At 43.3% G+C, this 13,502-nt stretch overlaps 1 pseudogene; it reads right to left on the bottom strand.

Moving 5' to 3' along the window:
• Positions 1-5,697, bottom strand: part of LOC123481202 — a 274,390-nt pseudogene extending 268,693 nt beyond the window's left edge.
• Between the last annotated feature and the right edge of the window lie 7,805 nt (positions 5,698-13,502).

Raw genomic sequence — 13,502 nt, forward strand, 5'->3', positions numbered from 1 at the left:
GATGATAGATCTGTGCTTTGCCCTGTGCATGCTCTAACTAGCTACTGGCCCATCCATTCATTTACCCTGCCTGCCTCTAGCTACTGGCCCATCCATCCATTTACCCTGCCTGCATCTCTGTCTGGCTCTCTGCCTGCCTGCCTCTCTGCCTGCCTGCCTCTCTGCCTGCCTGCCTCTCTGCCTGCCTCTCTGTCTGCCTGGCTCTCTGCCTGCCTCCCTGGCTCTCTGCCTGCCTCCCTGGCTCTCTGCCTGCCTCCCTGGCTCTCTGCCTGCCTCCCTGGCTCTCTGCCTGCCTCTCTGCCTGCCTGCCTCTCTGCCTGCCTGCCTCTCTGTCTGCCTGGCTCTCTGTCTGCCTGGCTCTGTCTGCCTGGCTCTGTCTGCCTGGCTCTCTGTCTGTCTGGCTCTCTGTCTGCCTGGCTCTCTGCCTGCCTGGCTCTCTGCCTGCCTGGCTCTCTGCCTGCCTGGCTCTCTGTCTGCCTGGCTCTCTGTCTGCCTGGCTCTCTGCCTGCCTGGCTCTCTGTCTGCCTGGCTCTCTGTCTGCCTGGCTCTCTGTCTGCCTGGCTCTGTCTGCCTGGCTCTCTGCCTGCCTGGCTCTCTGTCTGCCTGGCTCTCTGTCTGCCTGGCTCTCTGTCTGCCTGGCTCTCTGTCTGCCTGGCTGTATGGATGCTGTATCTGCTTGACTTCCACAGCATCAGCTGCTGATTTCAGGGCACATAGCCACTACAGCATCACTCCTCCTCCCCCCACCCCCTCGCTCTCTCTCTCTCTCATCCCCCGCTCCTCTCCTCCTCTGCCACATGCTTTTAAATGCATGGTGCTGTCCACCTGCTGGCCTGGGAGGCCAGACTACCATCTCTCTCCCTCCTCCTCCATCGTTCCTCCTCATCCATTCCGTTACAGGCCATGGTAAACCGTAAAAAGATTTGTGCATGCAGGATGCAGCATCATCCGATGGATGTAGCCCATTAGCCTGTCGGTTTGAGAACGTGGGATGAAAACTTCCCCTCCCATATCAGATAGAAAGAGGGAAGGGGAGGAGATGAGAGGAGGGAAAGGAGGAGGAGAGATGGAGGCTAGACCAGCAAAGCGTCTCTCCTCCTCAAGCTGATAATCAATACAGGACTTGGGCTTGAAGCAGAATCTGGGCTTACAGTAGACGTTGAATAAAGCCAGATTCTAGTGCCACCCAAACAACCCACAGCCAGGGGTAGAAACACAACCCACAGCCAGGGGTAGAAACACAACCCACAGCCAGGGGTAGAAACACAACCCACAGCCAGGGGTAGAAACACAACCCACAGCCAGGGGTAGAAACACAACCCACAGCCAGGGGTAGAAACACAACCCACAGCCAGGGGTAGAAACACAACCCACAGCCAGGGGTAGAAAAACTGTAGCTTTAGGCTATTCATCAAAACGGACCCACAATTAGCCAATAGAAACAATAAGATTCTGATTTACGTTATCATAAGCATTTAGCCTATTTGCCTTATCATAGGCATTTAGCATTTTGCCTACTGAATATAAAACCACGTTGTTGAGCGATATACAGTGGCTTGTGAAAATATTCACCCCCCTTGGCATTTTTCCTATTTTGTTGCCTTACAACCTGGAATTAAAACGGATTTTTGGGGGGGTTTGTATCATTTGATTTACACAACATGCCTACCACTTTGAAGATGCAAAATATTTTATCTTCTCAAACAAACAAGAAATAAGACGAAAAAAATGAAAACTTGAGCGTGCATATCTATCCCCCCCCCCACTTTGTAGAGCCACCTTTGCAGCAATTACAGCTGCAAGTCTCTTGGGGTATGTCTCTATAAGCTTGGCACATCTAGCCACTGGGATTTTTGCCCATTCTTCAAGGCAAAACTGCTCCAGCTCCTTCAAGTTGGATGGGTTCCGCTGGTGTACAGCAATCTTTAAGTCATACCACAGATTCTCAATTGGATTGAGGTCTGGGCTTTGACTAGGCCATTCCAAGACATTTAAATGTTTCCCCTTAAACCACTCTAGTGTTGCTTTAGCAGTATGCTTAAGGTCATTGTACTGCTGGAAGGTGAACATCCGTCCCAGTCTCAAATCTCTGGAAGACTAAAACAGGTTTCCCTCAATAATTTCCCTGTATTTAGCGTCATCCATCACTCCTTCAATTCTGACCAGTTTCCCAGTCCCTGCCGATGAAAAACATCCCCACAGCATGATGCTGCCACCACCATGCTTCACTGTGGGGATGGTGTTCTCGGGGAGATGAGAGGTGTTGGGTTTGCGCTAGACATAACATTTTCCTTGATTGCCAAAAAGCCCAATTTTAGTCTCATCTGACCAGAGTACCTTCTTCCATATGTTTGGGGAGTCTCCCACATGCCTTTTGGCGAACACCAAACGTGTTTGCTTATTTCTGGCCACTCTTCCGTAAAGCCCAGCTCTGTGGAGTGTACGGCTTAAAGTGGTCCTATATGACAGGTACTCCAATCTCCGCTGTGGAGCTTTGCAGCTCCTTCAGGGTTATCTTTGGTCTCTTTGTTGCCTCTCTGATTAATACCCTCCTTGCCTGGTCCGTGAGTTTTGGTGGGCGGCCGGTCTTGGCAGGTTTGTTGTGGTGCCATATTCTTTCCATTTTTTAATAATGGATTTAATGGTGCTCCGTGGGATGTTCAAAGTGTCGGATATTTTTTTATAACCCAACCCTGACCTGTACTTCTCCACAACTTTGTCCCTGACCTGTTTGGAGAGCTCCTTGGTCTTCATGGTGCCGCTTGCTTGGTGGTGTTGCAGATCATGTGACACTTAGATTGCACACAGGTGGACTTTATTTAACTAATTATGTGACTTCTGAAGGTAATTGGTTGCACCAGATCTTATTTAGGGGCTTCATAGCACAGGGGGTGAATACATATGCACGCACCACTTTTCTGTTATTTATTTTTTTAGAATTTTTTGAAACAAGGTATTTTTTTCATTTCACTTCACCAATTTGGACTATTTTGTGTATGTCCATTACATGAAATCCAAATAAAAAATCAATTTAAAATTACAGGTTGTAATGCAAAAAAATTGGAAAAACGCCACGGGGGATGAATAATTTTGCGAGGCACTGTAGGCCTATATAGGACCGTTTCAAAACAGATCACATGTATGATGGGCTAAAAACAACCCAGTTAGGATTATTTGGTAACCCAGCGCTGGTTAAATAGTGGACAGAACACATGTTGGGTTATTTGGTAACCCAGCGCTGGTTAAATAGTGGACAGAACACATGTTGGGTTATTTGGTAACCCAGCGCTGGTTAAATAGTGGACAGAACACATGTTGTGTTATTTTGACCCAGCCAGTTGGGTTGTTTGGATTACCCAAACATGGGTTAATTTAACCATCAGTTTTTTTTTTTTACCATCAGTTGGGTTGACCCAGCAGCTGGGTCTTTTTTTATGTAATCCATAGATTATTTGCAGGAGGCGTTGCCTATTAGGGGTGTGGCTTTTATATAGTTATTTTTGGCCACCCATGAAAGTAAATGTAATTCCTCTTAATCATGTTAAGTTTGTATACTGCAAATGTAAAATGTCCTTTAATATTTATGCACATTACATATTCTTATATAAAATTCAGAACATTATTACTTACATATAGTAACATTGAGATACAATGCTGGGATATGTGTTATTTATCCCAACATTGTATCTCAACGTCCCAACATTGGGATGTGCATAGGCTCTTGAGGATCTCATACACTGGTGTAAGCCTCATTGACGCTACAAAATATCTCAATAACCCAGCAGTTTTTAAAGAATACTACCAACTAAGTGACCCAATGCCTGCAACTCAGCAGTTGGGTCAACCAAACAACCCAGCATTTTTTTAAGTGTAACCTAAGAAACGTAGCCTATAGGCTTGGGGGATTGATTATAGTATAATGAGAGGAAAACGTCCCCCTCACACTCCATATACCCCTTGCCAAGGCTATAGCGCATTAGTGCATCTGTGATGTGCATTAAAACGCCTTTGTTTCCAAACAGAAGTCACCATTAGTTAATTCCCAGCCGGGTTTAAATCTCCCCTATCCAGAGCATCGCTAGGTGATATTCAGACAGAACAATAATATCACGGTAGGGCTGGCATTTTCCGATAGCTTAGCACAGGTTAGCCCATTCACGAAGAAGCAGGTGCACTTAGCCTATTGGATTTGAATGACACCTATATTAAAAGAAACATGCATAAGTAGACACCATATTGGGCTTATAATAGGCTAAATCTCCTGTTCTGTTCAAAACAAACTATAGCTTATGGGCTCATTCTTTCTGAGCCACTCATAGGCTAGCTTTAGGCTACATATGGCGAAAAACAATGTATAGAGCACAATGCTACTCGGCCCTTTGTTCAATCCCGTAGCCGGCTACAGACGCAGCAGCCTGCACAGAGAACGGTTACCCCAACCCAATATAAAACATAACGGTTTTTTCCCTCTGCTGTTGGCGAGATGTGAGTGCCGTGCAGTGTGCAGAAACAATGTACCGATTCGGCAAGTGAGTGTCTGTGTGTAACAGGACACACTTGCTCATGATGTATCAATGTTGTATTACGTTTCATTTGGCTTGTCAATGGGGTCAAGTTAATATTTTCATTTAGGCTCGGCTGAAATTGGACACACACACACACACACACACACACCATCTCGACCAAAGGTATTCTGGCCACATATTTCCGAGTGTCGCCAGTACCACATCCATAAATTAATAGCCTTCACAGAGAGAGACTGTCACTAATGGCTGAATCCTACAACCCTCTGCTCCGTAGCGAGGGGGGTCACACATCACATGCCTTGGTTTAGCTTCAAGCCTTTACAAATCACAGCCGTTTTCCCCCTCTCCATCTACAGCTTTTAATGATAATCTAGTTCCCCCTTATTAACTCCACTGCACGATTGAACAACGACCTTCATCCTTCCACTGATCAAACATCTGACATCATCCCGCAAAGCCACCACATGGATAAATAAAACAGGAGCTTCTACTGCCACTACACAGAGCGGTTTAGGGCTCCAGCAGAAGCACAGCTGTGATTCTAGCAATCTGCTAATGCTATCCCATAGGACTAATGGATAACCTATAGCGGCGATGCTAGCCTAGGCTATAACAGTTTCTACTTACCAGGTTGAGAACCGTTTCGACGATGTCCCGGTTGCTAACCTCTCCAACCTGAATAAGGCCCACCAGCACCGCAAATTTCATTTGGATATTCCTGATTGGCACGGCGGGGTTGCTCACCCCGGCGTGGAGCACCATGGAACCGGATCCAGAGACCATCCTGTCCCCGATGGGTGCCGAGCCAGCGCCCGTGACGACCGGGGGATGAGCGGCTCGGTGTGGATCTGTTAGTGGAGGTGCAGTAGCCGGCTTCTCGCTCGACATTTCCCCTTTAGAGACGGGAGATGACGGAGAGAGGAGCGGCCGCTGGGGTCTCTCTAGCTTTCTCTCTTTCTCACACACCTGCTCTAGTCTCCAATTGTCTGTTCCGCTGCTAAAAAAAACATGAAATATGGAGAGACGGGGGGGGGAATTATAAGGAATATTAAATTACAAAATAAACGATAAATGATCCTCTCCTCTTCTTCGATGGTGCGAAAGAATGCATAAATAAAAGGCGTTCTCGACGCTGGGCAGAATGGTACCCTCTCTGTTGTATCGCCTCCTCTCTCTCTCTCTGTCTCTCTCTCTGCGACGCTGCAGTGAGTGTTGTCGTCGTCAGGACGCGATGTTGACGCCCCCAGTCTGCGTAATTTTTCGCGTTCGCCACGCCTGCGCACTGGAGAGCTCAGCAGGTTGCGCTGGAGCGCATGTAATGATTTAGAAGAAACCTACAGTGCATTTGGAAAGTATTCAAACCCATTCCATTTTTCCACATTTTGTTACGTTACAGCCTTATTCCCAAATGTTTTAAATTATTTGTTTTCCTCTTCAATCTACACACAATAGCCCACAATGACAAAGCGAAAACAGGTTTTTATCCATTTTTGCAACAAAAAAAGTATTATTATTATTCAGACCCTTTGCTATGAGACTCGAAATTGAGCTCAGGTGCATCCTGTTTCCATTGATCATCCTTGAGATGTTTCTACAATTTGATTGGAGTCCACCTGTGGTAAATTCTATTGATTGGACATGATTTGGAAAGGCACACACCTGTCTATATAAGGTCCCACAGTTGACAGTGTATGTCAGAGCAAAAACCAAGCCATGAGGTCAAAGGAATAGTCTGTAGAGCTGTAGAGACAGGATTGTGGCGAGGCACAGATCTGGGGAAGGGTACCAAAAAATGTCTGTGAGAAACAAGATTGAACTCTTTGTCCTGAATGCCAAGCATCACGTCTGGAGGAAACCTGGCACCATCCCTACGGGGAAGCATGGTGGTGGCAGCGTCATGCTGTGGGGATGTTTTTCAGCGGCAGGGACTGGGAGACTAGTCAGGATCGAGGGAAAGATGAACGGCGCAAAGGACAGATCCTTGATGAAAACCTGCTCAGGATATCAGACTGGGGCAAAGGTTCACCTTCCAACAGGCCAACGACGCTAAGCACACAGCCAAGACAACACAGGAGTGGCTTAAAATTATTATTTTTTATTTTTTTTAGCAAAAACGTAAATTGTGTTTTCAAGCTTTTTTTTTTGTCTAAATGGGGTTTTCAAGCATCTGAATCTGCCATTCAGATTGACTTTAATTTAAAGGTCGATTCAGCTAAATGACGTTGCCACTAGCAACACAGCAGAGATTGGTCTTGTTCCCCTGCTCAGACGTTGCATGCATCAACCAATGGTTGTGTACCACCTCACTGACTGAGCAGTCGCGCACCAGATTGCTATAACAATATAATAATGCCATTTAGCAGATGCTTTTATCCAAAGCGACTTACAGTCATGCGTGCATACATTTTTATTAACGTATGGGTGGTCCCGGGGATCGAACCCACTACCCTGGCGTTTACAAGCGCCGTGCTCTACCAATTGAGCTACAGAGGACCATGTTGGTCGTGTTCCTCTGCTCAGACGTAAGCCAGATCTTACAAGGCCTAGATCCATGTTATACATATCAGTTTAAATACTCACCAGCCATGTCACTAGTTGTGTAAAGTACTTAAGTCAGGGTTCTTCAATTCTGGTCCTGGAGGGCCAAGACACCTCTGTTTTTCATCCTCTCCTTCTAATCAGGGGCCAATTCAGACCTGTGACACCAGGTGAGTGCAATTAACTACCAGGTAGAAATAAAAAAACAGAAGTGTTTTGGCCCTCCAGGACCGGAATTGAAGAACCCTGACTTAAGTAGTACATAAGTATTTTGACTTAAGTCATATCTGTACTTTACTATTTATATTTTTGTCAACTTTTACTTTTACTTCACTACATTCCTAAAGAAAAGTATGTACTTTTTACTCCATACATTTTCCCTGACACCCAAAAGTACTCGTTACATTTTGAATGCTTAGCAGGACAGAAAAATGGTCTAATTCACTTATCAAGAGAACATCCCTGGTCATCCCTACTGCCTCTGATCTGGCGGACTCACTAAACACAAATGCTTTGAATGTAAATTATGTCTGAGTGTTGGAGCATGCCCCTGGCTCTCTGTAAGTTTAAAAAACATGAAAATGATGCCGTCTGTTTTGCTTAATAAAAGGAGTTTGAAATTATTTATACTTTTACTGTTGATACTTAAGTATATTTTAAACCAAATACTTTTAGACTTTTATTCAAGTAGTATTTTACTGGGTGACTTTCACTTTTACTTGAGTCATTTTCTATTAAGGTATCAATACTTTTAAGCAAGAATGACAATTGGGTACTTTTTCCACCACTGCGCGTCACCCATTGAGCATGTTTGGGATGCTCTGGATCGATGTGTACGACAGCGTGTTCCAGTTCCTGCCAATATCCAGCAACTTCACACAGCCATTGAAGAGGAGCGGGACAACATTCCACAGGCCACAATCAACAGCCTGATCAACTCTATGCAAAGGAGATGTGTCACGCTGCATGAGGCAAATGGAGGTTACACCAGACACTGACTGGTCTAAACGCCCCTACTTTTTTTTTTTTTTTTAAAGGTATCTGTGACCAACAGATGCATATCTGTATTCCCAGTCATGTGAAATCCATAGATTAGGACCTAATGAATTTATTTCAATGGACTGATTTCCTTATATGAACTGTAACTCATTAAAACCTTTGAAATTGTTGCATGTTGCGTTTTATATTTTTGTTCAGTATAATATAAAAAACACAAAACTATAACACAGGAAAACTAGAACGAGGCATAGACATTAGGACAGACCTTAGAGTGGTCTGTTATATTATATTTTGGGAGCAGCACTTGTGTAGTTGAAATAGAGTTCAGCGGGTGTAGACAGTGGTGGTGTGCCCCAGACAGAACCAGACTGTTTATTTATTATTCAGGAGCCACCCAAACTGTCTGACTGTCACACTCCTTCTCTTCTTCTTCGCTCATCTTCTCCTCTCCTCTCATCTTGCCCTCTCTCCTATCGCTTCACTTTCATCTCCCTCCATACTGAACCCCTCCTTATTCCCCCCCCTCTCCCATCCTCCCCTCCTTCCATCACTACATCTCATCTTATCTCAAAAGGCCCAAGCAGCAACCCTCTACATATTCTATGCACTGTGTGTCTGGAAATGTGTGTGTGTGTGTGTGTGTGTGTGTGTGTGTGTGTGTGTGTGTGTGTGTTTGTGTGGAACCTTTTAGCTAAGCACACAGCACATTTGAGCTAATAATTTTAAACACCCACAGTGTTAAATTTAACATTTTCTTAGTGTGTACTGTATATGCGACCTAAATAGTGTTCAACTAGCACTTTTCGAAGTGATCACAAACCAAATCCTAGAGTGTTGGTTCCAGAGGTTCAAAATTGATGTGGCAAAATTCATTCACTATATATATATACACACAAAAGTATGTGGACACCCCTTCAAATCAGTGGATTCGGCTATTTCAGCCACACCCGTTGCTGACAGGTGTATAAAACTGAGCACACCGCCATGCAATCTCCATAGACAAACATTGGCAGTAGAATGGCCTTACTGAAAAGCGCGGCACCGTCATTTAATGCCACCTTTCCAAAAAGTCAGTTTGTTAAATTTCTGCCCTGCTAGATCTGCCCCGGTCAACTGTAAGTGCTGTTATTGTGAAGTGGAAACGTCTAGGAACAACAACGGCTCAGCCACGAAGTGGTAGGCCACACAAGCTCACAGAACGGGACCGCAGAGTGCTGAAGAGCGTAAAAATCGTCTGTCCTCGGTTGCAACACTTACTACCGATTTCCAAACTGCCTCTGGAAGCAACGTCAGCACAAAAACTGTTTGTCGTGAGCTTCATGAAATGGGTTTCCATGGCCGAGCAGCCGCACACAAGCCGAAGATTACCATGCGCAATGCCAAGCGTCGGTTGGAGTGGTGTAAAGCTCGCCGCCATTTAACTCTGGAGCACGCTTCATCATCTGGCAGTCCGACAGACGAATCTGGGTTTGGCGGATGCCAGGAGAACGCTACCTGCCCGAATGCATAGTGCCAACTGTAAAGTTTGGTGGAGGAGTAATAATGGTCTGGGGCTGTTTTCATTGTAGTGTATGTCTTTTCTGGGGACTGGAGTTTTTTTCTGATCTCATGACCTGGTCAGGTAAAACTCTGGAACCTATTCGTAGGCTATGACAAAATATTATGATTATAGATAGCACAGATGAAAAGGGAAGCCATGCCTATAGGGCTGGGGGTTTTCTTGTCAGGTCATGTGAATTGGAAACACTCCTGGCCTAAGGTGAATCAAACCCTTTCAAACTACCACAAACCTTGTTATTATTCATTCTGAATCTGAAATCAAAAGAGCCAGAGACAAAATACTCTGTAGTTTAGTAGGCCTATTATAGCAGGGTTGAGCGTCACGCAAGCAATGGTTACAATGCCTTTAAATATTAAATTTCACTCTATACACACACACACAATGTTAAGCAGTGGGCTTTAAATAATTAAAAAAGACAGACATGTTTCAATGTAGAAAAGTATTTTAATTTGATATCATAAAACCTAGTATGTGTTCATCTCATTACAGTGCTCTTGTCACGATCGTCATTCATAGAGGAGGACCAAGGCGCAGCGTTGAATGCGAACATTTTATTTATTAGAATGATCACACGATCAAAACAACAAAACGAAAACGTGACGTCCCTGGTTACATAAACCAACCAACACGGAACAAGAAACCACAAATAATGAATGCCTAACGGCTACCTAAGTATGACTCCCAATCAGAGACAACGAGCTACAGCCGTCTCTGATTGGGAGCCACCCTGGCCAACATAGATATACAACAACTAGAACATAAACAAATGAAAACTCACACCCTGGCTCAACATACTAGAGTCCCCAGAGCCAGGGCGTGACAGCTCTTCTGGAATTATTAATTCTGTAAGCTTTATGCAAGGCAAGGTTACATTTAACACTATAGACTGTATCAAGACAGGGTTACATTTAACACTATAGACTGTAACAAGGCAGGGTTACATTTAACACTATAGACTGTAGACTGTAACAAGGCAGGGTTACATTTAACACTATAGACTGTGACAAGACAGGGTTACATTTAACACTATAGACAATAGACTGTAACAAGGCAGGGTTACATTTAACACTATAGACTGTAGACTGTAACAAGGCAGGGTTACATTTAACACTATAGACAGTAGACTGTAACAAGACAGGGTTACATTTAACACTATAGACTGTAACAAGACAGGGTTACATTTAACACTATAGACAATAGACTGTAACAAGGCAGGGTTACATTTAACACTATAGACAGTAACAAGACAGGGTTAAATTTAACACTATAGACTGTAGACTGTAACAAGGCAGGGTTACATTTAACACTATAGACAATAGACTGTAACAAGGCAGGGTTACATTTAACACTATAGACTGTAACAAGGCAGGGTTACATTTAACACTATAGACTGTAGACTGTAACAAGGCAGGGTTACATTTAACACTATAGACAGTAGACTGTAACAAGGCAGGGTTACATTTAACACCATAGACTGTAGACTGTAACAAGGCAGGGTTACATTTAACACCATAGACTGTAGACTGTAACAAGGCAGGGTTACATTTAACACTATAGACTGTAACAAGGCAGGGTTACATTTAACACTATAGACTGTAGACTGTAACAAGGCAGGGTTACATTTAACACTATAGACTGTAACAAGACAGGGTTACATTTAACACTATAGACTGTAGACTGTAACAAGGCAGGGTTACATTTAACACTATAGACAGTAGACTGTAACAAGACAGGGTTACATTTAACACTATAGACTGTAACAAGACAGGGTTACATTTAACACTATAGACTGTAACAAGACAGGGGTTACATTTAACACTATAGACAGTAGACTGTAACAAGACAGGGTTACATTTAACACTATAGACTGTAACAAGACAGGGTTACATTTAACACTATAGACTCTAACAAGACAGGGTTACATTTAACACTATAGACTGTAGACTGTAACAAGGCAGGGTTACATTTAACACTATAGACAGTAGACTGTAACAAGACAGGGTTACATTTAACACTATAGACTGTAACAAGACAGGGTTACATTTAACACTATAGACTCTAACAAGGCAGGGTTACATTTAACACTATAGACTGTAGACTGTAACAAGGCAGGGTTACATTTAACACTATAGACAGTAGACTGTAACAAGACAGGGTTACATTTAACACTATAGACTGTAACAAGACAGGGTTACATTTAACACTATAGACTGTAACAAGACAGGGGTTACATTTAACACTATAGACAGTAGACTGTAACAAGACAGGGTTACATTTAACACTATAGACTGTAACAAGACAGGGTTACATTTAACACTATAGACAGTAGACTGTAACAAGACAGGGTTACATTTAACCTGTAGCAGCAGTGTTGGTAATTGAGGTAATATGTACATGTAGGTATGGGTAAAAGTAACTAGACAATCAGGATAGATAATAAACAGAGTAGCAGAAGCGTTACATTTGTGGACAGTGTGAAAGTATGTGTGGTGAATTCACTAGACAAAACAGGCAAACAAGGCTGAAATTGGGAGTGGTACTATGTCAACTTGTCCAATTAGAAACGCCAGAGGTGTATCCTATGAAGCAAGCTAGATCTACTCAGGGTTTTCTAAAGCTAACCGGCTTCAGTTAGCTTCACATCTTACTATGACGGTGGATATTGCTTGTCCCGCCTGCCGCTAACTCATGCAGGCTTGTAACCACACGTGGTGGTCGAACGTCAGACTCTCCACTAGCTCTGTTTCCATTAACTGTTTTCCAGGGATTTTCTGTTGACTTTTAGAAAGTTCACATAGAAAAAAAGATGCGACAATTGCCTGCTATCAATCATTCAATGTTTTTATAAAGCCCTTTTTTTTACATCAGCAGATGTCACACAGAAATCCAGCCTAAAACCCCAAACAGCAAGCAATGCAGATGTAGAAGCACGGTGGCTAGAAAAAACTCCCGAGAAAGGCAGGACTCTAGGAAGAAACCTAGAGAGGAACCAGGCTAGGATGCATTTCCATTTAACTATCTTGTGTGGATAAAAACGTCTGGACGTAATGACGTCACACAACAACAAAAAAAACTAGTGTCGAATACAAGTGTAGTGATTGAAGCGTTTCCATCACCCATCTAGGCTAATTGCACTTTAATAAATTGGCGACAGCCTGTATGCCTTCCCGCCTGTGTGTTTCATGTCCCAGGTAGCCTGTGAAACCAGCATGGATGGAATGCATTAATTGACTAATATTTGCCATATTCTAATAATTATCATATGCACAACATATCGCCAAGGTCCGTGCCATGGTGAAACTTGCGCTCCTGTAGATCTGAAATACTTGGATGGTGAAACTTGCCAGCCAACCAGAAAAAACAAGGTGAAGCAATTCAGGCATCCTTGAAAGTCAGTACAATCCTTGTCTTGCAAAGAGACATTATTTGTCTAGTAAAAAAAAAAAGATTTTGCAAGCAGTAGGCATTTAGAATTAAATGTGAAGTGGAGCTTTATTGTTACGTAATGACATCACGTGCCCCTCATACCTTCAAAATTATTCAGCAGTCATCATTTAATTTAAAAAAACACAGTTTCCATCATTATTTGTCTCAATGAAGAAAGTAGACCAAAATAATAATCCACCCCTATCGAACGGATACAATTTTTTCTCGATCTTTAGAAAATGTATCCTATAACCACCATTTCCATTACACGTCGCAATTATTTTTTTGTTGCAACATTGCCTTTTGTTGAATAATCCTGAGTCAATGGAAACCTGCCTATTGGTTTCATGGAGCTGCATTAAGATAAATCTCAACCTCGTTTACAAGTTGGAACACTGGAATGTGACGCTTCATTCTATAGCTAGAGGACTCCTGATATCTAGTATATCCTA

The sequence above is a fragment of the Coregonus clupeaformis genome, unplaced genomic scaffold, assembly GCF_020615455.1.
Source record: "Coregonus clupeaformis isolate EN_2021a unplaced genomic scaffold, ASM2061545v1 scaf0252, whole genome shotgun sequence".
Lineage (NCBI taxonomy): Eukaryota > Metazoa > Chordata > Actinopteri > Salmoniformes > Salmonidae > Coregonus > Coregonus clupeaformis.